Genomic DNA, 6,000 nt, shown 5'->3' with positions numbered 1-6,000 from the left:
CCAGCTAGTCTTACTATAAAAAGCAAAGCTCTGTTGAAGTTGAAGGCAAATGTTTTACTTTCATAAGGTGATGGTTCCTGGATCTGAGACTCACTTATTCACAGTTATTAACATTTTTCAGGCTAAGAGTATGTCATCAGGAGTATAACAATGTCAATGTAACAACGCATAACAAGTAACAAGCCAATTTCAGTGAAGCAGTTGTAGTGATGGATTGTTACCAATTTTAAAATACTTGACATACTTCCTTATGTCTGGAGTTAGGAGATATCTTCACAGGCTCTTTGACAGATTTGACAAAACACAGACCTTTACCCCTGCGATAGCTGCCTTGAGTCTCTGCACAGACAAGGAAGCGGACAGACACTTGTAGGACACGATGCTCGTGTCTCAGTATGGGTGCCTGGAAAGGGCAAATGAACTGAGCCATAAAAGGGCTTATTTCTTCCCATAACGATAACAGGCGTGCAGGGTGATCAGCTCAGCTCACAGAGACTGGAGAGTTTCATGTTCAGCAAGAAGGGTCCCACGGGAAGTGCCTGTCGTCTTCATTTTGGTAATGGCCCCAGGCACTACGACAGATTGAAGGGGAAGATACGCAAGCAGAAGGCCAAGGGCTTGGCCTAGATTATCTGAGATGTTAAAGAATCACATACCACTCTTCACATACGTTTTCTTCTTTTCAAAAAGCAAAAAGTGAGTATTATTATTTTTTAAGGTGGGTCCTTTGCCATAACCCTCAACCAGGCTAAGAAGGACAGCTGAGGGCGAGCAGTTACACTGAAACACAGGAGGACACCCTCTGCTTTTTCTATCCAGTAGGCAAGGCTGGGATGTTTGTAAACAGGAAAACAACTTTGATTTATGCTGTTCAGGAAAAATGTCTTTGTCTCTATAACTGGAAATGCAGCTCTTCGTGAAGTCAAAATTTCTGTGGGTAAAAGTAATTTTTCACTTTTTCATTAGAACACAGAAATGAAATGCCTTTGAATCACGTCAGCCTGAATAGAAACGTGTCAGATGGATTTGTGGTGTGTCAGTTCAGCACTAAGCTGCGTCCACTTGAACTGCTGCAGTGCTACACACGAGGCTTCAGCATAACATAAGCTTTCCCAAGAGGACAGTTTCTCAGGCTGCCCCTTCGGCTGAAACCTTACACGTAGATGGGCAGCGCGTGACGGTGGTGTGGCCAAACGGGTTCAGTCTGTTCAAGACACTCAACCTGGAGAGAAAAATCAAAACCAGGGAAGCTGGAAGTAAATGTCCCACAGGACTCAGATTCTCAGTCTTCTAGACACATTAACGATAAAAAGAAAAAAAAAATAATAAAAGAAGCACTTCACTTCGGTTAAGAAGCATTATGAGTAAATGTGAGACTGGAAAGTTTGGGTCATTCCCAAACTGTCTCAACTTTTCATTCAAAGCCATCAGGAAGAAAAATTAGAAGTATCGGAATTTTCCACAGGATGGAAATCCTGGTCTTATTGTCCACCTACAAGAATGACCTCAGATTTTCTGCATTTAAGATGGATGTGGACAGGAAGTGCAAAGATGAGATTTTTCTTTCTCAACATTAGTATTTCAATTTATCAATGATTCAGGAAGAAAAGAGTCTACTGATACACATTTAGAGGCAGCTTTTTCAAAATAAAAATAGCCAGCTTTTTTTTTTTTAGATGAAAAGTTATATTTAGCAGAAAATAAAAGACAGAAATCCTACAGTATGTATTTCTAGGAGCTATAATTATAGTTCACCTCTTTTCAAGGCAGATTAAATCCATGATTAACAACGCTTTTGCTAAGCACCAAAATGATATTTGGGGCATATTCTATGCCCCAAACCTTTTTCTTATCTTGTCACATTTCTAAAGATGAGATTCTTTCACATCTGAAAGATTCCCTGAAGGACAGGTGTTTATAATGGAAGTGACAATGAGAAGTTGATGATTTTCATCTTAATTTAACCAAGAATGTGAAATCATTGAACAGTATCTCTCTTTAATTATAAAACAAGAACATATTTTTCTTCTGATTTTGAAGCAGCACAAGTAGAGCTGCTGCTTTAAATTGACGCTTCAGGCAATCTCACACATTCCCTGATCACCTTAACATTTCATATACGGGTGGTATGCACATTTATTTGCAATACATGCCCAAGGGTCAAAGTATGGTGTAGGCTACCCAATTAGAGTTATAAAATATTTATGCAGATGTATAACTCTGCTGGATATGCTTTAAGTGCTCCAATGCAAGAAACAAAATATGTGTGTGGAGGAAAACAATCTGCACGATACAAAGGCTATCTACGTGCAATAGGTGCTGCAAAATTTGTTCAAATAATATTACCCAGCTTCTGCTTTTTTTATCCCAGGCTGTCCAAGAAGATGGTATTACTGAAAAAAATGAAAGTAGCAGATCCTAGATTTCTGCCTCACTTAATTCATTCCTTTCTAAACATCTATACTCTTAAGTGCGATGGCAATGCTTTTTTTCTACTTGCTACTGTTGTAACTTGATACAGCAGTTGCACATACAGAGATAAAGTATTTAAGAATGTGCTGCCTTGATCATAGTTAACTTCATATGTCTTGCCAAAAGGCAATAGGTTTCCCCCTCCGGGAAGCAGAGTCAGCCATAGCTATTTCCAGTTAATTTACGAAACAATTTTATAGTCTCAGGATCCCAAATTAAGGTGTAATGAGGTGGAGGAGATCTATGTGCTATCACAGCATCTCGTGATAAGTAACCTTCAAAGGAGTATTGGATGAAATAGTCAGATGTGTACTTTACATGCATCGTTTCTGGGACCTATCCCCAACTCTACATGTCTGGAAAAAAGCAATTGGCAAATTACTTGTGAAAATGAGGGAGTCCCTTGGTTACTAAGGTCTCCAGCCACCCCTGGGAGCATGGAACTGCTTATTCAATGGCAGGAATTAATGCCAGGCTAAGGGACTTTGAAGAGGCACCTCATCATGTAGTGGCTTTCAGCCTGGGATCTGCAGACCTGCGGCATGCAAAGCGTCTTCCTAAGGTGACCACGAGAAAAGGTTAAGGAAAACAAGAATATTAAAGTAAGAGGCTTAAATACCTCAGTACCTCTTCTGGAGGATGTTTCTGGCCCATCAAATAAAAATAAAAAGCTCTCAGCCTGCTCTTAGTCAGTGTGTAGAACAGTCCCGTCTTAGACTAAAAAGTAAAAGGATTGCCTCCAACAGAGTTAGAAAAAACTGACATTTAATGAGAGTTGTTTCTAACATGTTCTCTGCAATCTCATCTTTTAGATTGCATACCATTTTTTGTCCTGTCATCTTGCTGCTGTTTTCATTTCAGAATTAACTGTGCAAATTAACTCTTTGTCACCAGAAGCAATGGACGTTTCATTTTGGTGTCTAGCTGTGAGAGTCCCAGATCCTTCTGACTTCGCACAGCTTAGTTCGTGATCAGTAGGCAGACCTCCTCATGGCTACTGCGTCTGCCATAATCTTGAATATTATGCATGCCCACTCTATTTTGTAAAACGCACAGTGACTAAACACCAGACTGTCTTTGAAAAAAAAAACAGTCCTTCATCAACTGAATAGCTTTTTCTGGGCTCTTTGCATACATCATTGAGTTCTGTATACCAACCATACTCCCCTTGAGTTTTCACTGACTTGCTTGCAGTGTCAGTGCCCACCTAGCTGTCTGCAAGCAAAATGGATGTGCCAGGAAGGACAAACAAAAGTCTAAGGACACAGTCACTCTGGTAATTACCGCTCCTGAGGAGCTGTGCTTGAGGGGGCCCTTTGTATGCCCCAGAGCAGGGCAGTGGTTGTGACCAAGTCAGAGGGGCAAAGCTCTGCTTGGGACTTCCCACAGCCACAGCTGGATGCAGCTGGGGACTGGTAAGGGATACAAACCGTCTTCCACATCACATCTCTTTCCCTTCTCTCCCACAGACAGCAGAATGGGACTTATTATCTCTGATAATTAACAAACCCAAGGGACCACCGCTGAGCAAGTACCGTGACCAGCTCTGGCGTAGCCAGATTGTAATCGCTTCTGCTTGGGCTTGCGCTGAATTGGCTCTCATGTATCTCTACGGGACCAGTGCCTGAGAGGCAGAACTGAAAGTGCCACACCTATCTTCTGGAAGAATCAACACTTGACAAAGTATCCTGAAATGTGTTTCTCTGCCCGAAGTTACACGGCACCAGGTTGAAGCGAAAATTCCTTGTTGCTATGGTTGCCACTCGCTCTCAATCTCTTTACTACTCCTTGTTGAACAGCAGCAAAGGAGAATAAAAACATATACAATGCTTGTAATTGCCTGGTGCATATTTTAACATTTCTCTTTGGTGGCTGCTTTAAATTATGCAGTAATATTGCTGGCATGCTTCTCCAGTCCCTCCTCCCTAAGAGGATACATTTTACATTGCTGAAATTGGACACTGGGTGTAAGAATCACATATTTGAATATTTTTTTCAGTAGCAGATGTGTCACATGCAATGTATTACAACTCAAGCTGTAAAAATTAAGTGGCATTTGCATTCATTAAGCATACATGAAATCTAATTCCATTAGGTCCAGCAGCATTAAGGTCTGTCTGTTGCTGCTGATGTTACAGCTTAAGAACATTATATCTTCTGGCTAGATTCTGTTTCATAACCTAATAAAGACAGGAATTACATCCTGGCTTGATGCCTTTGCAAATCCAGCTCAGCGAACATACAACAGGAAAACTGGAGGTGTAAATTATTTATATTCATCATTGTCCAAAATATCAATTTACAAACAAAGGTTTAACAGATTAAGCAAACTACAGGCACCATTCCCACAGCAGAACTAATTTAAAAGACAACAATATGATTTGCTGAAGCCAAACCTCACTTCTAATCTTCCCGCTTTGTTACCAATACGATACAAAAGAACTTTTAGCATTTCATCAAGGCTATTTAAAGAATCAAAAACCTTACAGTTACATTTCAGTCAACTTCCCAGAAACGTTGATCTGCACAATCCCCCAGGAAATTCAGGGATACTTTACTTTTTAGATTTTGATGTTTTTAGCTGACATAGAAATTCCATAAAGAAAAGGAAGGCAAAATGTGAAACAATTTGAATTGCAGCTTTTATAATTAATTCTGCTGAAAGGATATAAAATAAACCAACATGGACAAATCACTTTGGTCTGCATGTAGTTTCACAGAAGACATCATGACCAAGAACACAAGAGTGCCTTCCCTTACTACTCTGAATCTATCAATTAAAAAGCATGAACTGAATTTTTACTGGCACTTTCTGTGAGATGAATCCAGGTGCCAGTGTAAATTTTCATCCACAGCCCTTAATTTCCAACTATCAAATTAACAAGTGTTCATGAAGTAAAAGTGCTTACCTTCCAAAGTCTTTGATTTCTTCTCTGATTCTTAGTGGCATTGTCAGGCTAGTCCTCCTGTTGGAAGTACCAGCAAAATGTTTATTTCTAATGAGCTGAACAACAGATCTATTTCCATGGAGATGCGAGAAACAGAAAAGGTTTACTTAATTATGTACAAATGATGCCTTATTTTCCTATAAGTAACTTCCCAGTGGTCTGAGACGTTATTTTTCAGAAATCAAAGTTCTCGGCTGTATCTACAACATAATTTCAATGGCATAAATGCCCACCACAGGCAAGAGATGATTATTTTTGCCTTTTCAAGGATTCCTTATGGACAACCTTAACTTTGTTTCACTTTAAAATGTGCTAAGTGTATATCTTTTATTTATATGTATAAATGAAACATAAATGAAAATATAAAATTAAACTAAACCCATGGCTGCTTTATTTCCATTTCCAAATCTTTCCGTCATCTCTTGCAAAAATCCCTCAAACTACTAAGCCTTTGAAATTCTTCAAATCTACTTTAAGTCACCCATACCTTTCTCCGTAGTCAACAGGAGATAAGAACCTTCAGAAAACAATTAATCTCATCTTAAAACAGGTGGCTTAGATACAAGACCTGAGCCATTTT

At 39.4% G+C, this 6,000-nt stretch overlaps 1 long non-coding RNA gene across 1 annotated transcript in view; it reads right to left on the bottom strand.

Annotated features, from left to right (window-relative positions):
- Window positions 1-375: 375 nt before the first annotated feature.
- The window catches only part of LOC134513848 (uncharacterized), an 83,723-nt gene continuing 78,098 nt past the window's right edge, over window positions 376-6,000 (bottom strand). The window contains exons 4-5 of the long non-coding RNA XR_010070521.1: window positions 5,382-5,438; window positions 376-1,222 (exon numbers count right to left, since the gene is read on the bottom strand). This is a non-coding gene — a long non-coding RNA (uncharacterized LOC134513848). The remainder of the gene's footprint in view (window positions 1,223-5,381; window positions 5,439-6,000) is intronic.

The sequence above is a fragment of the Chroicocephalus ridibundus genome, chromosome 3 (genome assembly GCF_963924245.1).
Source record: "Chroicocephalus ridibundus chromosome 3, bChrRid1.1, whole genome shotgun sequence".
Taxonomy (NCBI): domain Eukaryota; kingdom Metazoa; phylum Chordata; class Aves; order Charadriiformes; family Laridae; genus Chroicocephalus; species Chroicocephalus ridibundus.
Note: the sequence above shows the minus strand (reverse complement) of the source record. Positions and strands in the feature narration are given on the sequence as shown.